The sequence below is a fragment of the Abramis brama genome, assembly GCF_963993115.1.
Source record: "Abramis brama genome assembly, chromosome: 17".
Taxonomy (NCBI): Eukaryota; Metazoa; Chordata; class Actinopteri; order Cypriniformes; family Leuciscidae; genus Abramis; species Abramis brama.
Window position 1 is genome coordinate 34,701,073 of NC_139979.1, and position 23,600 is coordinate 34,724,672.

Consider the following 23,600-nt stretch of genomic DNA (forward strand, 5'->3'; position numbering starts at 1 on the left):
TTTTAAATCAATATATTGTCTTCTCTGAATGAGCAGTCAGGATGATTTTCACATAGTTTTGGAGCAAATATTCTAGGCTACGTGATACAATTTTCAAAAGTCTTGTGAATAAATAATCAGTAGGGGTTTCATGGCCTTATTTCAGTGACAATTTTTTTTGTATTTTCACAAACCATACATAAATGTCATTATCTCAAAACTACAAACTTTTACATACATGCTGCTGATATATTATTGTAGCAGAGTTTGTGCTGAATACAGTGTAATCAGACTTTAGCCATGAAAATGTCACAAGTAACAGAAATAAGCACAAATGTCAGAGCATGTCAGAACACCTCCAGGCCTAGAAAACAGCTCAGACCCCAGAGGGTTAACCAAACTCTACAGCTGTTTGTTAACTACTTCTCTGAACGGCGCAGAGGATATCAAACTTGTACTGGTTTGCAGCGGTTCTTTGAATGGAGTGAAACTCACCAAATCGTTGGTTGTACAGAAAACATTCGTCTGGAACTCAGTCAGCTTTGTTGAGATCTTTGAGCTTGAAGTTTCAATCTTCAGATCTGGAAAAGTTCGTTCTTTGTTTCTTGAAGTTTCAAGGTTCCGTCTGGAAAGTTCATTCTTTGTTGAGTTTCAGTTTCTCCATCCGGGTCACAGGACACCAAAACTGTTGTGAACTTTTTATTTCTTCATCGAAGCAAAAACCAGGAGACTTGAGATGGATCTTATAAGCAGAAGAGATTTATTCTTCCAAGTCTGTAGTCTGTAGTTCATCATCATCATCAAGACTAACCATAATACAGTATTCAGTGTAATTATACTTCTCAATGAGGGGAGGGATTACATAGAGGTGGAGACTCTGAACAAAGCATGCAAATTAAGTATACAGGTAGACTCCAGCATGTTACCAGTCTCAATCCAATCAGCATAACCATTCAAACGCATATGTGCTAATCTAATCAGCCTAATGATACAACGTCTGGAGCTGGGACTTTGGCTCCAAGAGCCATTTGCAGAACAAAAGGTGAGATTCTCAGTGAATCATTCGTGTGCTAATCCCATCAGTCTGAGTGAAACTGGGACTCCAAGAGCCCTTAAAGAATTGCAACTTTGCTGAGCAGAATCATTATCTCAACCTTAAATGCTAAATACAATATTCTTTACCGTGATGTTATGTATGGAAGCATATTTGAAATAGATTTAAAATTTGTAACCCTTCAAGACGCAGTGGCTGAGTTTGTTTTCGAAGGGAATATTCCCCACAATCAACAGCAATGCTTTCATGTGTGCAAATCATTTCACACACCAGACTGCTTTACAAACGAGGGTCAATATAAAGCTGGTTTTGCTAAGAAGATGCTCCTGAAAAAAGGATCGGTACCAACTATTCGTGTTCCTGCTGCACCTCCAGAAGAAGAAGTGAGTGTACCGTTTTATTAACCTTTATATTAATATTTATATTAATCTTTGCAAATCGTTAGCACGCTTCACGATGAATGCGGCTGTTTCAGGGTACTCAGGGTACATTACAGCATGTTTTCTATATATGACGTTCTCAATATAATTCATAATCCCATGTTTATAATGAACAACGCGTTATGGTTATTTCGTTATTAAAACTGTGTACGCAGTACGCACAGAACAGAGGGGCGGGGTGAGGAAAGCTCATTATCATTTAAAGACACATGCACTTAAACGGCGTGCTGAAAACAGAGCTGTTTTTGACCAGGTAAAATGAGTGTTTTCTTACAATACTAATGAGAATTTTTGATTAAAGTATATTACAAACTTTTAATTTAGACCCTAAAGAATCATATTAGCTTGTACAAAAATGGCATTATATGACCCCTTTAAGCGATCCTCTGACAGACCTGATGAGGCGGCAGTGAAACACCTTATATTTCACAGCAAATTACAGTTTCTCATTCATAGATTAATCATTTTATTTGTATAAACGCACAGTAACTCAAAAAGCTCGGAGTTTTGTTATAGAGTAAAGAAAGAGCCTGAATATCTCTGTGTTTGTGTTGTACCAGCAGAGGGAGACAAAGACTGATGAAATTTTTTCATTTTTCATAATTATGAGAAGCAGTGATGGGAAGTTCGGTTCTTTTCCGTGAACCGGTTCTTTCGGACAGTTCGTTTCAATGAACCGGTTCAAAAAACCGGTTCACCAGTTCTTTTACGTCATCACGTAATGACGTCAATTCTATCATCCCGGCGGATAAATATACATTCAAATAAAGGCATTTGTAATCATAACTTCAGTTAAATAATAGTACTCATCGTCATAATCATCTTGGATAAGTTTCTTACATTTACGTTTTGAAAATGAACCCTGTAGTAGGTCTAAAGCGATGCGCAAACGTGGATGTTTTAGATGTCTTAAAGATCTAAAGTGAATAAACTGGTCTTCATCAATTTTATTTTATTTGTAATTAAATAAACTTACATTTCGCTGAATTCCACCCCTCATTGAAGACTTTGGTTCACCCGTGCTCATGTATCAGCACAGCATCAGTTGGCCAAAAGAAAGTTCGGTTCAGAGACGGTGCTATCACGCATGCGCAGTCTCTCCAGCTCATCGGTTCTCCGTATCGAACGTGTCAGAAAGAAACAGTTCTCGGTTCTGTACTGGTGATCCAGATCCTGCAACAACCAGTTCTTGACTCGAGAACCGTAGCATAGGCCTGTGTGTGCTGAGCTGAGAACTGCTGAAACCTTACTATAGCCTACAGTCGACAAAACTAAAAAGTCGATGCATGTCTCCAGTATGTTTAATACGTTATGTTTTGATTAACACATTATAAACATTTACTTTGCACAATTAAAACCTTGGCAAGAGTTTACATCAAAAATGTATATCAACTTACTTAGAAATTAAATTATCTGTTCCTGAAAATAATGTTTTAGTATAATAATGAATGTTTAGTTTTACAATCCATTCATTGTGTTTCCAATCTTTAAAATAATACAGTGAAAAGACAGTATGTGATAAACATGTTTCTAACATGTTTTATTTTGTTACACTTATTGATGTTCAACAAAATACTTAAGAAACATGCATTTCGTCCCTCTGAAAAAATTGCACGCATGCTCAGCTCATCAGCTCATCGGTTCTCCGTATCGAACGTGTCCGAAAGAAACAGTTCTCAGTTCTGTACTGGTGATCCGAGAACCGCTGAGCCTGTACGTTCGGTAGTGCGCTCATGCTCAGTATCAAGTTCTCGTGCTCATCACTTCTCTCAGCACAACATGTCTCAGTTCAGTGAACTGTTGGATTTACTGGAGTAACATATAGGCCTACTCCGGGATATTGGTTTATTTCGAGTCGAAAGGACTGTCAGGACTCAGGCATGTCTGAAAGTGAGTAACTTTAGTAACTTGTGGATCAGTGCTGATGCTAGACGCGAACTGTTTCGAACGATTCAGTCCGATTTAGTGTACTGGTTCAACCAGTTCACTAAAAAGAACCGGTTCAAAAGAACAATTCGTTCACGAACCGGACATCACTAATGAGAAGAAGAAAAAAACAGTTCAAGCTCACTTTTAGAAAACAATGGAAGCTTGAGTTTATACGTCATGTTTTTAATAATAGTTGCATTGCATTTGTATTAATGTATTAAAGGGGTCATATGATGCGTTTTCATGTTTTGTTTTTCTTTAGTGTGTTATGTTGCTGTTTTTGCATGTATAAGATCTACAAACTTACAAAGCTCAAAGTCTCCTACAAAAAGATTTTGGTGCTCGAGCCCCTTTTTCAAAATAAGTCAAAACTCAAACAAATATCAATGATAATATTGTGGTCAATAAAACAAAATGCATTTGATTATAGTTAACATGATAATGTGAACAAAACTAAAGGCGGGCGTACACTGTGTGATTTTTGCTGTTTTACGAGCTCGCAGAGGATCGTGTGGTCGTGGCTCGCAGCGTGTGAGAGGAATTACGAGCCGAGCACGTCAATGGTACCTACTCACACTGAACGAGTAGACTGCATGCAATGTAAAGCCAAAGCTCAGGATTTATGTGCTCACACTATACGGTCCGAACGTCGAGCTGCGACTTCACTGCTCACACTATACGTGTTGAAGGATTCCAAATTTAAGAATCTATTTCAAATATGCTTCCTTACATAACATCACGGTAAAGAATATTGTATTTAGCGTTTAAGGGTAAGATAATGATTCTGTTTTCTCCTTATTGTCTTTAATGAGTCTTTAATGGCTCAAGCCAGTAGCCCCAAGACGCCTGTTTTGTCTTTAATGGCTCTGTGATGGCCCTTGGAACCAGAGTTCCTGGCCAGTATTAGCATTTGAATAGGTATGCTGATTAAATTGAGACTGGTAACACGCTGGGGTCTGGGGCGGGTTTCTTAACCTGTATACCCATTTACATGCTTTGTTTGAATTTGTCTCCACCCCCAAAAGTCCCTCCTCCTAAAATGCCTATAAGATACCATGTAAAGTTATGTTAGATTAGACGATTTTGGTGACTGCAGCCACATCAACGCGAGTCCTCAATAAAGAATTACTTCTTGAACGTGATCCCAAACGTCTCCTGGTTTTCTGCTTCGACGAAGAATAACTTTCCAACAGTGTGAAATATGTGCGAATCAGCGCAATAAACCCTTGTGCCGGGTTGCGCCTATAGATGATATCATGTATCCAGAGATATTGTCAAAACAAGCATCAGCTATCAATATCAAGATGATTTAGCATTTCCAATTTATGTTTTCAATTATTATTAGTATTATTGTATTAGGGGAGAGGTGGGACGATTGAAACGCGGGACGGATGAAACACTGAGATTTCCTTGAAAACCACTCACGTCAAATTTCGTCAGCACGTACAGCACGCAATGCCTACCAGACCCGCGAAAACATTTCTTCTTTACGTCGTGCCGTTTTGGAGTTAAAGGCGCAAAGCTGTTTTTGAGTGCGGTGAGTTAATAATTTCGTGCGGTACTTTTTTTTGACTGACAAGTTGGATTTATTGTTTCATGTGCCATTGTATTGATAATACGGCAGGTGTATTAGTACTGCAACACACCCTTAAGTGTGCATTATCAGAGTTTTTTAGTTTAAGGGCAAAAGAGGTTTAAATAACAGGATGCGCTGTTTTAATGCAAATAAATTTTCAATTACGCAACACATGCTATCTCTGTAATAATCATCAATTGTCCAATCTTCAATCTTCAATAAATTTAATTTATCGTCTTCTGGTTGACCTCGTTTTCTTCATAATAACAGGCTATTCAACTAGCAAACACTCAATATGACTCAAGGAAGAAATGTAAGATAATTAATTGTAAACGGATTTGTCTGTCTTCGTCAAAATAGCCCATTAGAAAGATTACAAAATGCGCATAGGTTTATCGCCTATTGTTTATTGGGCGACAGAACAAAAATGGTTAATATGAACCTTTAAATTAAAATAAATTACAAAATATGTTTGTAACAATATGTACATAAGTTACTTGTCAGGTATTGTTCACAAAAATAAGCATTAGATGAATAGTTGCCATTTAAACTGTTATGTTTCATCCGTCCCACCCCTGTTTCAATCGTCCCGCCTGTGCGTATATATATATATATATATATATATATAAAATGCGATATGGAATTAGACCATATCGCATATATCGATATAGTTCAAATTTGCGCTGTGATCCTTGCTCCAAGCAAGCTGACCCGGAGCTCTCTGCACTGCTCCCCGCGCCCCCGCCCCTCCTTTTCCACTTTGCGTGCGTGTTTAGAGCATGTTATGTTATAACATGAAAAAAAGTCTTTCACCTCAGAAAAACGGACTTTCTTGTCCTGTCAGCCGTTACACTGTAGTTGTAGCGCACAGTCAATTGCACGCGCAAATGCGGCGGCGCGCGCTGTGTATCGCCCCACTGTATATAAAGTGCAAAAGAAACTACTGAAAAACTGTAAATTACACAAAATAAAAGTAATGCAGGTATGATTTTCATTCTATTCACCAGGAGCAGTTTCATTAACAGTTCTTGTTAGTATTGTGTATTCACCATGGTAACTGTCGTTTCCATATTAACCCCAAAATGCCACTTTTTTAAATGACTGTGGTGGCTCATACCAACATTGTATTAACAAAAACTAGTTTGGGACTGCTATTTAATACCTTTAGCATAGGCCTAATGTTTATTAGTACTAGTCTTTACTATTAGTCATATTCTTACAATTTATGTTAAGTAAAGGGGGACAGTACTTGTGTGTGTAACAAATTTTGAAAAAAATAAAACATGAAAAATAAAAAATATCGGGATATATATATCGTATATCGAAATTCAGCCTAAATATATCGGGATATGACTTTTGGTCCATATCACCCAGCCCTAGTTGAGATGAAAACTCTTGTTCATTACATTTTACTTCATAATTGCAACCGCATGTGTTGTATTCATTGTTGCAAAACTTGTTCTGTAGTTCGTTTGTTATCGTGATCAAAACCATTGATCTGAAGCTCAATGCTGATGCTGTCATGTAAATAGTTTTCTAATCAGCTATAAATATAACAATTTCTGATCAACCCATATCAATTACATGCTTAAAATAACATACCGGTTAAAGCCCCGCCCATTTCAAGACAACCCGACCCACTTCCGGGTTAAATCCCGCCCACTTCCGGGTTAGGCCCCGCCCAGTCCGAGTACAGATACAGATACAGATAATTCATATGGTTAACAGATACAGATACAGATAATGTTGTACTCGCTCATCCCTAATAGGCTGTCCCATATTGCCAAATCACACACAACCACGTCACAGGCTAGATCGATGGGGCTATCTCAGACGCCTCCTAGGAATATACTGGCCCATCATCATCTCTAACGCCAACCTGTGGGAACTCACCAAACAAGACCCAATAGAAATGCAAATCCGGAGGAGGAAATGGAAGTGGATAGGGCACACACTCGGGAGAAAGAAATCAATCATTAAACAGGCGCTGACATGGAACCCACAGGGCAGGAGGAAGAGAGGCAGACCGAGAACCACTTGGAGAAGAACCACAGAACAGGAGATGAAGAAAGAATGGCTGACGTGGCAACATTTGGAGCGGAGGGCCCAAGACCGGAGAGGATGGAAGAGCTTCGTCGATGGCCTATGTTCCTATGGGAATCTAAGCTGCTAATCATTTATGAATGTTCTGTAAATGTTCTGTAAATTAACTAACCACTTATAAATGACTTACAACTGAATGTTATTATAAAGTGTTACCATCTATTTTACATGTTATCTTGTTTTTACAGAGTTGTTACAGAGAAGCGCTCTCCCGTGGCGTCTGTTGTTGCTATGCAACCATGAAGACAGGCGCGCGCCGCTTCTATTATGAGCGCGCTTGCCGTGCGCCTGCCGGTACATTTGAAATAACCTAAAAAACGCGCTGTGAACAGCCCCTTATGACAACGTGACATTAGCCTAATCGAAAATATTTCCATATGTGGATCTTTCCTCCTTTCTTGTCAACAAGTGTTTTTAGGTGTGTAAGTGAATGAAGTGAATGTAGTGATATTACTGATCAGGGCCGTGCAGAGACCTCTGGAGTTGTCCCAACCTGATGGCTTTTCCTTCTCTGTTATACAGAATAATAAAGAACAGCTGTTATAGTAAACTGTGTAGGACAAAATCAACGTGACCCATGTTTCGTACAGTATAGTATAGTTTTAATTAATGCCATGTCAGCATCTGTGGCTATTTTCATGGCATAAACTGATTTACAAAAATACAAGAGTTACATTTATACAATGAAAATAAAAACAAAGCAAACAGAAAAAAATACAGCAATTAATACTTTACAATATTTTTAACATTAATGTGATACCTGTTCTGGTAATGTCTTACTGAGTTTGCTGCCTTTGCTGTTGTTGTTGTTACTACTGCTGATACTGCTGGAGCTGATCTGAGACTGTAGACATTAAAACAAACATATAGGAGATATATTAGTTGATTAAACAATTTTTATGTGACCATGACAAGATGTAAAGATTGCTGACAGTGTTTGGAACTGGCTCACTAGCTCACTGACCTGCTGTAAAGCTGCAGATTCTGCCCAGGCTGCTAGGGGAGATGTTCACAGAGGCTGCTGCACACAAAACATAAGATACTGGTAAGCCTTACCAGTGTTGTGATCATTTTTAAGGCACTTAAAAAAAATATATATATATATATATTAATAATAATAATAATAATAGTTTAAAGTATAAATAATAGTTTTTAGTCAAATAACATAAAAAGACCAGACCCCTCGACGCCCGTGAAACTTTTCTCCCTCAAACAGCAAGCTAAAGTTACTTCTACAGCCTACACACAGCAATATAAACAACATTTCTGCATGCTCTCTTCACGTCGTTCTTGTAAAATAATAATAATAAGTAAACAAACATCAAAAGCACTTCGCTGAGAATGAAACACCACTTACCAGCAGCCCAGAGTTAAAGATATCCTCTGGTAGTGGGCGTAACCGTGCGAAATTAAAAAATGCGCGTGCAGCATGAGGAATCGTCCCGGTTGAGTTCGTCAGGTGAAAGGTCATCATGTGGGTCATTTTATTTACGGCTTAATTATTATTCATTAATTTTACTAATAGTTAGATTGGGCAGGCATCCACAAAAGGGCCTTTAATTACAAAAAAAGGAGAGAAAATTTTGCCTTGACAAAAGGGCACTTTGGGCACCAAGGGGCAAAAGGGCAGGTGCTCGAGCACCCAACGCCCCAACGCCCCCCTCTGCACGTGCCTGTTACTGATCATGTGAAGATTTTGCAGCGGCTCTAAATACATTGTAGGGGAAACACTAAGGCCCCGTCCACACTACTGCGTTTTCGTTTAGAAACGGAGAATTAAAACGAATACGATCTCCGTCCACACCAGCGTTTTAGCTGCGTATCAGAACTGATCTCCGTCCACATTAAAACGACTGAAAATGCGGATCACGTGACCATTCACCAACACTGGCCTGTGCATGTGCCGGTGTAAACACAACTTCATTGATAAAATTATCCCACCATGCGCTGGTTCTTCCCGGGTTATCCCAAAACCGACGCTCCATGTACGGTCGATAACGCCGCTGCACACGGGAATTGTCACAGATCGCTCGAATAATAGCTTGCCTCCGGCGCATGTAGGCAGTTATAACATTGTAAAATGCAGAATTTACTTGGACAACAGCTGATAGCAAAGATATACGTCATGACTGATGACACCCAATCATAGAGCCGAGCGTGAGCCTCTACTACGTCATCGTTTCTAAAGTCCTCCGTTTTGACCCGTCCAGACTAAAACGCCCTCCGGAGATTCAAAACGAAAAACGGGTCGGCAGCGTTTCTAAACTTCTCCGTTTTGGGTCGCCGCTTTTGCCGTTTTAGTGTGGACGGGAGGTGCAAACGTAGCAAAAGGTCTCAGTTTTTAAACGAAAACGCAGTAGTGTGGACGGGGCCTAAGTTTGCCACTTCTTTATTTGTGATTTTTCCATTTATGGCTTGAAATCCAAACACATCGCTTCTCAAATTGTCAGGAGTGGTGATCTCCATTTCCGTGGAGACATTGCTCTCCGCCATTTCTGACAGTATTGCAGCATGGATAACGTGCACAATTGTGTTACGATTCAAACACTTTATTGTTCATCAGACGAAACATAAAAGCATGAATTTTTCACGTGTGTAAGCCAAGGCGGCGAGAAAGGTAAGATTGCATATAATATTTTTTTTTATGTACATAAAAAAGCCATTTTCGAATAGTAACTTCAGCATTCGAATAGTATTGATTTTTTTAATATTCGAATTATATTCGAATTTCGGAATTCGTTCCAACAGCCCTACTGAGGGCACATGGGCAGGCACAGGACCTTAGCCCTGAGATGAGGGATGCCCAAATTAAAATGCACCTTATTGATGTTGCTTTGAATGTGGTGATGAGTGTGATTTCAGCTAACTGGCTTGACTTCCAGAATATTTGTGTTTTTCCTTTGGTAGATGGAGGTAATTTGTGCCGTGTCTGCCTGCGACCATTTTGATGACAAGAAGAAGAACGCAAGAAAGAAGTGGCGTTCATGGTCACAGTGCACAGTGTGCCAATCATGATCACACACTGCATGTGGTCTTAAAATGAACGTGTCTTCACTGCCAGTGTCAAAACACCATGCAAACACCCTGAACCAGGGCCGTCGCTAGTGGGGTGAAAGGTGGTGACAATTATAGGGGCCCCGCTGCCCAGGGGGCCCCACAAAATCCAGCAGTTATACTATATAGGCCCCTGTTGTATGAACAATTCAAATATTTATATTAGTTGTATGCCTGAGATTTAAATGAAAACCACCAAAACATACAATTTGGTTAAATATTTTTTCCAAATATCTGCTTCTCTTACCTCCCTAAAAATGGTTTAGTCCGATCTAAAGTATTTATTAATTATTCAGTCAGTGACAAACATCAGATGGACCCAATACAATTGTAAGTCCCGCCCCAGCTCGTGAACAGAACCAATCAGAGTTGAGGCGGCAGCTGCCTGAAGTTAACGATGAACTTGGTGGAAGAGCAGGCGACTGACTGACTGAAAATTTCGGGGAAAAGAAAACATAAATCAGGGTACCAGAAACGCCATGAAAAGGAGAGGGAGGCCAGGAGAGTTGTTGTATCCCAGTCGATAAAGACGTTAAAGACAGGTTGTTTTGTTATTTCGCTGGGAATAAGAAAACTACCGTTTTAGATGCTTCACATAACTTTAACATGTTCACAGTCCTGCTGTCACTGGGAGATGTTTGGCTAAATGGATATTGATGAGATGGATATGTCAGAGCAGTGATACTTGTGGAAATCACATTCACCGTGTTATGCTTTTCTTTTAATGATTAACATTTAAGAGAAAATGTGAAGGGTATCCTTTTATCTGTGTTAAGGATATCAATTGTTTCTCCTTGGATTCTGAGACATAAAGTTTATTATCAGTTTATGCGAAGGAGGACCAGGTGTGCTCCACTACTGTGTGGAGTTGTCTGCCGTGGATACACTACACTTCAGTTCAAAGTGCTGCCGGTCACTATTATATTTTAGTAACAAATATCAATTATTTGAACAAATAATCAACCATTTCTTAAAAAAAAAAAAAAAACACTTTCTTGAGGTGAATACAAAGAAATGAATTGACATGCTTTTAAAAAATGCTTTTTAAATGGCACATGAGTTTTGGTAACATGGACTGAGGAAACATGCATCCATCTTCTGCTTAGAAACTTTGTAATAACTTAAAGTTGCCTGAGATTGACCAATACACATTTTGAATTGTTAAATATGTGTAGTATTAGATTCAGTGTTGAAAAAAGATGCTTCATTTTGAAGAGAAACAACAAGCAAATGTCACCCATTGGGTGGAAGGGCCCATGTATAATGTACTCTTGGTTTTCACTACCAATAGGCCTAAAATAGTCCACAAGTAGCCTAAGGCCCCGTTCACACCGCAAGTCTTAATGCTCAATTCTGATTTTTTGCTCAGATCCGATTTTTTGATTGGCTGTTCACATTACCTTTTAAAATGTGACCTATATCTGATTGCAGTGTGAACTGTTTGAGGTTTCAAACTAACCCGCATGCGCAAAAGAACAATAACAATGACATCAGACACAGCACGCGGTTGCACTAAAGTTCGGGAGGTTATGGAGGAAGTAAGCATATTCACATCACATTTATTTAAAAATGTTTGTGTAATGGAAGCCGTAACATTAATGAGCAGGTGCTGAGGAGGAGAAGAACGAAGAGAAAGATTGGCTATTTTTGCCTTTTGTGGGTTTATGGCTGCAAATTCACTACAGAGGTCTGTATGGATGCGTAGTTTGACACTGCAGCCATGTTCTCCTGTGTCCCCGTTCTTCCATTTCGTGTGCAATTCTTTCAAAAACGGAGCGGTTACGGTAGGATCCTTCTAGTTTAGCTTGAATTAAATTATCTTCCCATATACTAATTAGGTCTAACACCTCACTCTCAAGTTTTTAATGTTAGACTACTGTCTATGTCTGTTGTGTCTAGGGCTTCATCGCCGATGCATAATTGTGACAAATGTCGACGTAGATTGACATAAAAGTCGCATCAAATCTGCCTTGGCTGTTCACACTGCGGCCGCATTGAAAAAAATCAGATCTGGATCTGATTCAGTACCACATATGTATGTGGTCTAAATCTGATGTGAAAAAATCAGATCTGGGCTAGATTTGAGTGTTCACACTACCTCTGAAGAAGTCTGACCTGGACACTTGACCACAAAAAAATCAGATTTGGGCCACTTTTGCCTGCAGTGTGAACGGGGCCTAAGAGGAGACGACTACCCATCATGTAGACCAGGGGTGCCCAACCCTGCTCCTGCCGATCCACGGTCCTGCACAGTTCATCTCCAACCCTAATCAAACACAGCTGAAGCAACCAATTAACGTCTTCAGGATCGCTTGAAAATTAAAGGCAGGTGTGTTTGATTAGGGTTGGAGATGAACTGTGCAGGACAGTCGATCGGCAGGAGCAGGGTTGGGCATCCCTGATGTAGACGATGGTCTTATTCATTAATGATATTTTAACCATCATAACAGCATTAACATAAATAGATGGCCTATGTATATAAGCCATGTGTGTCCCAAACAGAAATGCAGTGTGTGTGTGTGTGTGTGTGTGTGTGTGTGTGTACCAGGTATTCCTCATGTTGTGGGGTTGTAAATCTGTTTACAGAGTCAGGAAACAAGCACACAAACACAAAGCTTCATTATATATAGGCTACGTCTATTGAGCCTTCAAAGTGCTGAAACCATACCCAGGATTGTGTATGTGAAATGAGAAAATTAAAACTTTGTTGTAGAGCTAAACCAAATACATTGTTAGAAAGGTCTTGACCTGGAGAGTAACATTTGTAAGTATTAAGATTCTACATGGCTCCTGTTACGAACCGCTCTGAGACACGAGGGTAGAGGATCCAAATGCAGCTTTTAATAAAGGGGTTATCCAGAATCATAATCCAACAAGCAGAGGGTCAAGCACAGGAAGACAGTCCAAACAAATCAACAAACAAACAAAACAAAACAGGCAGGGGTCAGAGGCACAAGAGTAATCCAAAAAACTAAGAGACAAGAAAACCAGGAAAACGCTCAGAAGTGCAGTGCAACAACATACAAAACTTTGCAGTGAGTAAAGGGGTGAACCAGGCTATATGGGGTGAACTAAACAAGAAGATGAGCTACAGGTGAATGTGATAATGAGTCCAGGCAGAGAATGATGGGAGATGTAGTCTGATGAGTGAACGTGAGAGTCTGGTGTGGAGTGCCCTCTGGTGGTTCTCAAGGGCACTCCAGCTGGTGACCGTTACAGCTCCTGTTTTGAAATACGGACCTTTGAAACATCACCTTGGCGCATGTTTGAAGGCTTATAATTAAGCAATAAAGGGGCGACAGACATGGGACCAACTGTTATAGAGAGCTCTTGTCCTTAGTTATCATGTGAATATAGTCAACAATTTGGGACTAGACATTAATAAGCAGTTTATAAATACATCTATAAATGCCTTATTCTTGATTTATAAGCATATCTATAATGTGTTTAATAATTGTATTTTCATACTTTGTTAATGATCAGGGCCGTCCATAAGGGGGGATAAAGGGGAATGTTTTCTGGGGCCCAGCCGCTAGAGGGGGCCCATGCAGTCCAGCTATAATTATGTTCATCCAAAATATAAGCAAAAGTTACCATATTTTATTTTGAACCAAAATAGCACCATTAATTGTTGAAAGTGAGAAAAAAATGCATTTTATTTAATGTTGCTTGAGTAAAATGTAGCCTGTGTCATAATGAAACACCCCTTTCCTGAAAATGGTCTGAGCTATTTTTTGTTGTAGGCTACTTAATATCGCGAGCGGGCGCGGGCGCCGTGAGTGCTGAGCGAGCAGCAGGTACGAGTAGTGAGTTGTCGTCGAAAAAGATGGATAAAGCAAAAAAGCTGGCGGGGGCTAAACATAGAAAAAGAAAGAGGGAAAAGGAGATGGCATGTCAATTGATGAGACAGCAGCTAAATAAGTGGATGAAAGGAAACAGGTAGGATTTAAAGTGTGACGTCCAGGCATGTAGATCCATCTGGCCATCGGGACTACCGGGAGATTCCCAGTGGGCCGACGTGTTTTTTGGGCCGATGCATCCCATACTTTTTTTCTTTTTTTGTCTTAACGGCCCATGAAACTACATTCGTTTTGTTTTGTTTTGCTTAATCGGCGGCGCTGGGTTAGTGCCAGTGTAATGCATTGGTCAAAAAAAGTCAGCGTTAGTTTTTTTTCTGAAACACCGCCCCATGAAACAAGTAGATCAGCGGCAGATTAGTTCTTTGGAACTATACGGTTATCCGGACCAGTGACGGGTAGGTTAAGGGGCGGGGTTAAGGGTAGGCTATCGTATGGTCCAGATAACCATATAGTACCGGTTCTTTTCTTGATGGTCACTGGGCTGGCCCAATCACATCTTTAATGTGAAGTATAGAAATATACTCTTTCAAGTATAGAAATTAGTACAAAACTAATTATGAAAGTTTCCTTTATTTTTCAGTGCATTTGTTTTACAATATATGGCTATTATATCATGGGATTAATATTATAACTTTTATCATAGTGTAATGTAGACAGACACTGTAACTAAAAGAGGTTTTAATTTTTAATTTGCACACTGAATATGGGTTGGAGTTTTTAATTTTGAACTCTCAAAGTGCACCAGATTGATGAATTTAACATTAAAAAGCACAAAATTTTCTTACGGGGGGTGCCCCCCAACCCCCCTACCCCCCTAGAGGTACAGAGGTCCACTCACCACAGCTTTACCAAAAATCCTGTAAGAAACACTGGTATTGCTATGGCAATGCAGTTTATATTTATTTATTTATTTGATTCATCACTGTGGAGTATAGTTCAAATGTATTAATAAATGATTTTTTTTTACTTATTTCATCTATTAACTCTCACTCGTTCCTACTCACTCATTACATGGCACACTTATTTATTTATTTATTTGTTGTTGTTTTTTGTTTGTTTGTTTTTGTCACTTAGTGACAGCAAAATTGTTGCTGTTTACCCTTCTGACACTGGGTAGTTGCGCCTCTCAGTTAAATGTATGTGTTAATGTAGGAGAGAGAGAGAGCGAGCACACGCATGATATGAGTAGCCTATAGCAGATTTGGGGAGGAGGGCCCATTCACTGGACCTTTTCAGGGGCCCAGTCATTTCTGTGGGAGGGCCTGTTAATGATCAGTATATAACTTTTAAATGAAGTATAGCATTATTTACAAACCAGTTATTTAGGAGTTGTCAGTGATTAATAAGATCACTTAGAAAGTGTAAGTAAATGTAGTAGATTCAGGTAGTTATAAAGCATTTAGTAGTGGTCAGTTCACTATGTGTGTGAGCTCATCTAAAGTGAGGACTAGTTATGCTTTGTAAAGCATTTATAAAGGAGATTTAAAGACTCAGTTATCTTCTAAACAGAAATCTTTAAATCTCCTTTATAAATGCTTTACAAGGCATAACTAGTCCTCACTTCAGATGAGCTCACAAAAATAGTGAACTGACCACTACTAAATGCTTTATAACTACCTGAATTAACCATTAATTACAGTAGAAATACATGTTAATAAACCATTTTTACACTAAGACACTAACTATTACTATATGTCTGAATAATAAGATGTATGAATGTACATTTAAATAATTTATTAATCATTTATTTATACTTTCTACGTGATCTTATCACTGACAACTCCTAAATAACTGGTTTGTAAATAATGCAATACTTCATTTAGAAATGATAAATTGAATAAAGCATTTATAGCTGTATTTATAAACTGCTTATTAATGTATATTAATGCTTTATAAATTATGAATTAACTGTTTACTAATGCTTAACTAATGATTAATAGCGTGCAGTTATTATAAAGTGTTACCGATTTATCTACTGAATATCAAATATCTAGTACAGCCAAACTATTAATTACACTGTTTCTAGATGATCTACGTTAAGAAAATGTAAATATGTTGGTTTATTTAAGATGTGTTAGCAGAAACAGGAGAACCCGTAAACCCCGCCCACAACACAATGCACTTCCGTATTTCTTAGAATCGAAGGAGAAAGTGTTAAAAGTGTTTCAGCGATAGCAGCGTCCGACAATAGCAACCACTATAGCAACTGAACGCATGATAGCATGCATGTAGTTAATGCAGATAAATGCAGCCAACTGGAGGAAGAAGAGAAAAAAGGTGTTCATCTACATAGGACTGGATCTGGAGCATTTCAAGCCAATAACGGTTATGTAAGAAGAACCTACTGTATGTGGCACACTGTCTGGCGGATTATGACTGTACAATCACTGTATGTCATTTATTAAGTAAATTACTTTTTATTGACTTTACGTGTGCTGTGAATAAGTGCTGTGACAATGGCTGGAAACATGCCTATAACTCATTATGGGAAAGCTGAATTGTAGAGTCAATACACCTGTATGTTCCCTTTTAGTTTTGCAAACTTATAGTTGCTTCAGAGGATTCAAGATTCAATACTTTATTCTTGTTTCAACTCAGTCGAAGGGGATTTGGTTTGGTGAGCTCACAAAAAAGAAAAACACCTCTCACACATTGACCACATTTGTACATTACAATAAATAATATCACAATATGGTTAGCACACAATTGTGTTCTCACACAGACTAGTGGCGATATGTGCTTAAATACAGTACATAAGCTTTGAAATAGATCAGACCTATTAAAACAACACGTCTGCACAAGTACGGCAGTAAAGTAATTATATTAGACTATATTTCTACTTTGAGAAGCTTTGTAAATACAGGCCCTGTCCTGTCATACCAGTGCTCACAGTCCTAGTTATCAGTGTCATCCTCAGTGTCATCATCATCACCATCATCACTGTATACTAGTGTCTGTATGCTTGACATGGGGAGGGCCTGACACAAGTAGGGCTTGTCTACAGGAACAATGTCTGGCGCATGTGGGTGAAACATCACAGTGGCTTGATGTGGTTTTCTCTCCAGCTGTTGGAGACGTTGGATGAGAGCAGCTTTTGCCCCAGGCTGATCTGTGTGTTTGATGGCAGAGCACAGAAAGGCTCGCTGCTGATGGAGGTGTTCAGGTACAGGTCTCCTTTCCTGGTAAAGCATGTGCTCTTCCTCAGCTGCCCGAGTCTTCATATGCAATCAATCCCTCGCCTTTTAGACTCCTCGAAACATTATCTTCTTCAGTCTGGAAGACAAAATAAATAAAAAGTGCAATGTCATGTTACAAGGTGGTTTCTAAAATGATGGGCAGGTAGTTGTGGTTGGTAAGCGATTGTCAGATTTCTAGAGCGACTACTGTGTGGTTACTAGGGTTAGGGAACTATACTTACAGTGTCATCAAAGCAGAAGTAGACATGCCGAGAAGGATCGCACGCTTCCTGAAGATCAGTTGTTGCAGGGAAGATGCTCATCTGCGGTGGCCACTGAATGCTGTTGTATTCTTGTATTGCCTGTCTCAGTCTCTTGTTGGAGCTGGCTAATGCTTGGACAGTCTAATGGCAATGCCCTGCCCATCTGTAGCAAAGTTGGGAAACACACATGCAGAGAAATGAATTTATTAGTTTGTATTATGGTCCTTTTCAAAGTTGATCTTAATATCTTAATGCATCTACTTATCCACATCACTTTACCTGGGTATCTTCTTCTCAGATGGAGGAGGACTGCTCTCTCCCTTGATTCAGTTCTAGCCTTGCAGATTAGTTGTCCTCTGAGCTCACGCTCAACATCTTTACGGGGAGACTGGAAGTCTGAATCAGATTCTTGCCATCTTCTCCCAATCCGGTGTTTTTCCTCCATGTTCAGCAGAAAGTCCTCAATTCTACAATGGTCAGCAAATAAATCGTATTAATTGTTATTTACACACTTGCTCAGAGAACAGTGACAGATTACTGCTTACTTACTCTGTTTCACACTCCATGTACGACTCGCGAGTCCCAGATCTATACATAAAATAAAAAAACACACACCACAAAAATTCAGTAGCTAGCAAGCAGAAAGCATTACTGTGGTACACATGACCAAACAGAGTGTACGTTATAAGGGAGGCCTTGGTGATAATTGATTACTAATCACACCATATTAAATTACTGCAGTATTATAGCAACTCTTCATTTATAACCGTTGTAACAGTTTCCTTCAAAGCTATGCTGTTACTGTAATCACACCTAGGCCTCCATGTTGAAGCACATCAGCAGGACACTGAAAGACGGCTGTGATTACCATATAGTCTTACATAAACACATTGAACTCTTACTTTACTTGTAGAACTGAATCAGCTTGATGATGTAGTCCCTTTTCCATTTACAGACAGTGTCTGGAGAACAGATGAAGACAATACTACTAGTCTAATAAACTGGTTCATTTCATGTAACTTTTTCACATAGCTTACAGGATTGTATTTCATTACACAGAACACGGAAAAGTAAATTTAATGTATTTGCAATATTCTTTGCTAATAATATTCAAGACATTCACGCATTCACTTCAGTTGCTTACTTATTGGTTAGGGTTAGACATTTCTCCATGTCTCCCTCAGAAACCAACACTAGACAACAGAAATAACAGAAATCAAGACAACATCAATACTACACACTCCATGCACAATGCGTGTAATGGTTCAGTAGTTTAATTTGTTTGTCTTCCCTTAAGCGCCCTCTTGTGGCGAGGATCGTGTTTGGAAACTTCCGTTTTACTTGCGTGAGTTGAGTTCATTGTAAAGTGTCATGGCTGAAGAGCGGCTCGCATGGTGAAGTCGTGGCCCGCATAAGGCTGTAAGTTACTATTATTTGTCATGTTAATATGATGATTAGTAGGTTTAACATGTTTGACAGTCGATTCATTAATCTAAATATGCAAATGTGCTATAAACGAAACGTAAAGTGCTTGTGTAATCCGTGATGAAAAGTGATTGTGCAATACATTGGCAGTAGTTAGCGCCGTATGCTAGCGATCTTTTGTTATGTTAATTAGGTTAATTTGGATTCCGTGATTTCAAGCAATTATCTAAAACAAAGAATATAATTATCAAATGCACATGAAAATATAACTTGTAATGCTCAATATGTTGATTTAATGTTTCAATTAAGTGCTTTATTTAGGCAGTAAATACTGTTCAGTCAGATATGCACTTTCAATAATATGTACAATTCTAATTGCTGTATTTTCTTTGTGTTTACAGTTTTACAATGTTAAAGATTAACGAGAAAAGATTCATGAGATTAAAAGCCATGAACCAACATCTCGCCTGTTCACTGTCTGTCTAGCTGGATAGAAAGTGATACGTCTAGTGAGGACAGAACAGTAAAAAGCCTTTTTATCAGCAGACATCGCCTTTAACGTTAACTTCAGTCATCATGTGGCAGCCATTGGACCCGCATCGTCAACAACAGCCGGGGAGCCAAATGCTGAAAGTTCAAGAGGAGGTACTGGAAACGAGATCCCGGTGCTCTGCTTCTTCAACGCGGTCGACCAGGTCATCTGCAAGCGTAGCAGCTCTCAAAGCGCGAGCCAAAGCTGAGGCTGTACAAGCGCAGGTGATCTATGCAGAAGAGGAAGCTGAAGTAATGAAACATCAAGCTGAAATGCAGGCTAAGCTACATATTTTAAAGATAAAGAAAGAAGCAGCAGCTGCAGCAGCAGAAGCAGTGATACTAGAAGCAGCCGCACAGTTTGAAGAACAACAGCCTTACAGTCAAGAACCTCTGTGCGTCAACCCTGTGGACTCCAAGGAAAAGGTTCAAAACTTCATTGATAGTCAAGTATTCTTGCAAAACAACCAAGTGCCGTCACAGCCTCAAATCTCAATCACGAACCCCTTCTACCAACATGATAACACAGGTGCTGAACCATCACCAATCACCTACAATACTCCTGTAACCAAGCTAGAAACCCTGGAGCACAGACTACAACAGCCGTCCATATTCATGTCAACACCGCATCCTAACATGTCACGTCCAGTGCTGAACCACCATCACCAGTCATTCAGGTCAGTGCCCCAAAATCTTCAACAGACGTCTACAGTAAATGAAATGGCTAAATATCTAATGAGACGTGAACTGGTGTCAGCTACTTTGCAAACCTTTGATGATGATCCACAAAATTATCGAAGCTGGAAATCCTCATTTCGAAATGTTACTAAAGACTTGTCTTTGTCCCCTAAAGAAGAATTAGATCTACTTGTAAAATGGCTTGGACCAAAGTCAAACCAACAAGCGAAAAGAATCAGTGCAGCTCAAATCAATGACGCCTCTGAAGCCCTAAATATGATCTGGCAACGCTTGGAAGAAACCTATGGAGCACCTGAGGTAATTGAACATGCCCTCTTTCAAAAGGTTGAAAACTTCCCTAAGATTACAGCTAGAGACTCAAGTAAACTAAGAGAGCTAGGAGACCTCTTACTGGAACTACAACTAGCTAAAGCAGAGGGTTATTCACCTGGGTTAGCCTTTCTGGATACAGCTCGTGGGGTTAATCCCATAGTGGAAAAGCTTCCTTACTCCCTACAGGAAAGATGGATCTCACATGCATCCAAATACAAGGTAGATTACAATGCCACATTTCCACCATTTTCTACCTTCTCTAACTTTGTACGGGAGCAAGCACGCATAAGAAATGATCCTAGTTTCTCGTTTCTGTCAGCAGCTCAGTCCAAGTTTGACAAACCTGTTAAAAACAGTACTCGCCCTATGATTTCAGTGAAAAAGACAGAAATAGCACAGAGTAATGAAACAGCAGATGTTAGTGAGGATCCTGACAAACAATGTCCTTTGCATAAGAAGCCGCATCCCCTCAGAAAATGTCGCAGTTTCCGTAGTAAGTCCCTAGAAGAGAGAAAAACTTATCTGAAGGATAACAACATATGCTTCAAGTGTTGTGCATCAACCAAACATCAAGCCAGAAGCTGTCAGATCAAAGTCATCTGCAAAGAATGTGGGAGTGAAAGACACAACACAGTGCTACATCCAGGTCCACCTCCTCCTAACAGCATCACACCGCCGACAGAAGTGAAACAGCATGGCGGGGAGCCTGAGCTCAGCACACCATCAGTCTCAGCTACAGCAATGTGCACAGAGGTATGTGGCGAACAGCGCGGCTCAAGATCTTGTGCTAAAATATGCCTAGCCAAAGTGTATCCATTAGGTCAGAGGAACAAGGCAATAAACCTGTATGCTGTTATGGATGAGCAAAGTAATCAGTCTCTTGCCCGCTCTGACTTTTTTGACCTCTTCAGTGTTAAAGGAGACACAGAGGTGTATACTTTAAAGACATGTTCAGGTATCATGGAACTGAGAGGAAGAAAAGCTAAAGACTTTATTGTCGAGTCTATGGATGGGCACATAAAGGTGCCACTGCCTGCGATGCTAGAATGTGACATGATCCCAGAGGATCGCTCAGAGATCCCCTCGCCTGAAGTTGCCCAACTCCACCCACACTTAAAGGCAATCGCACACAAGATACATCCCATAGACTCAAAAGCACAAATCCTGTTGCTTTTAGGTAGAGACATCCTGAGTTTGCACAAAGTGAGACAGCAGTGCAACGGTCCCCATAATGCACCATTCGCCCAGCGCTTAGACCTCGGATGGGTTATTGTGGGAGATGTCTGTTTGAGTGGCGCACACAAACCAAGGTCTGTCGCAACGTACAAAACTAACACATTGCTCAACGGCCGTCCATCGTACTTCAGTCCATGTACCAATGTCCTGCAAATAAAAGACAAATCTGTAAGTCAAACAAAAGACATTCAAATCTGCACAGACACTTACCAAGCAACACAAACAGACAGTCTCGGGGACACTGTCTTCATCAGGAGGGAGGATGATGAAAAGTTGGCACCTTCAAAACAGGATAGGCAATTTCTTACAATAATGCAGAGCGAAATGTATCAGGATGAGACAAACAGCTGGGTTTCACCTCTTCCCTTTGTTACACCCAGACAACGTCTACCAAATAACCGACACCAGGCTTTAAATAGGCTCAACACACTAAAACGAAGCCTCGACAGAAAAACTGAGATGAGAGAGCACTTTGTACAGTTCATGCAGAGAGTCATAGACAACAGGCAGGCAGAAGTCGCACCCCCTTTACAGCTGAATGAGGAGTGTTGGTATCTCCCCATGTTTGGGGTGTACCATCCGCAGAAACCCAAGCAAATCCGTGTAGTTTTTGACTCGAGCGCCAAACATGAGGGCGTAGCGCTCAACGATGTCCTCTTAAGCGGCCCAGATCTAAACAACGCTTTGCTTGGGGTTCTAATCAGATTCCGCCGAGAGCCCATCGCAATAACAGCAGATGTAGAACAAATGTTCTACTGTTTCACAGTAAGGGAGGACCATCGCAATTTCCTACGATTTCTCTGGTTTAAAGACAACGACATCAGAAAAGAGATTATCGAGTATCGCATGAAAGTCCATGTTTTTGGAAACCGTCCGTCTCCCTCTGTTGCTATCTATGGGCTCCGCAAGGCAGCTGAAGCTGGTTCGAAAGAATATGGCAAGGACGCAGAGCATTTTGTCACCAGGAACTTTTACGTTGACGACGGTCTCACTTCACTCCCAACTGAATGTGAAGCAATCGCTCTCCTGCAAAAAACACAGAAAATGTTAGCGGAGTCGAATCTGCGCTTACACAAAATTGCCTCAAACAGCAGCAAGGTCATGGAGGCATTCCCAGCAAATGACTTGGCAAAAGACATCAAAAGCCTTGACTTAGATGCTGACCCATTACCTGTGCAAAGAAGTTTAGGCATCAGCTGGAGTCTCGAATCGGATACCTTCACATTTCAAGTCTCTAAAGAACAACAACCATTCACCAAAAGAGGCGTGCTATCCACTGTTAATAGTTTGTACGACCCCTTAGGCTTTGTTGCGCCTATAACTGTACAGGGAAAAGCACTCATAAGAGAACTAACCTCAGAACCATGCGACTGGGATGACCCCCTATCGCCAGCCAAAGAAAGATTATGGTCTGTATGGAGAGACTCTCTTCTCGAGTTGGAGCAACTACACATTCCCAGACCATACGTACCGTTGTCTCTTTCCTCAACGCAACACAGAGAGCTTTGTGTCTTCAGTGATGCCTCCTCCACAGCAATAGCAACTGTTGCCTACTTGCGAGTTGTCAATGAGCAGGGACAGCACCTCACCGGATTTGTCATGGGCAAAGCTAAATTAGCACCAAAACCAGCTCACACAATTCCACGAATGGAGCTATGCGCCGCTGTCCTTGCTACAGAAATGGCAGAGCTTATATGCCAAGAAATCGACCTGGAGCTTCATGCTGTAAAGTACTACACTGATAGTAAGATTGTACTAGGTTACATCTACAATACCTCAAGAAGATTTTATGTCTATGAACAGAGTTTCTAGAATCAGAAAATCTTCAGTACCAACACAGTGGCATCATGTCTCATCAGAAAACAACTCCGCAGACGTTGCTACTCGCCCAATAGCAACACTTCTATTGCCGCAAACATACTGGTTCACTGCACCCCCATTCTTGTCGAAGGAACTGCCCCAG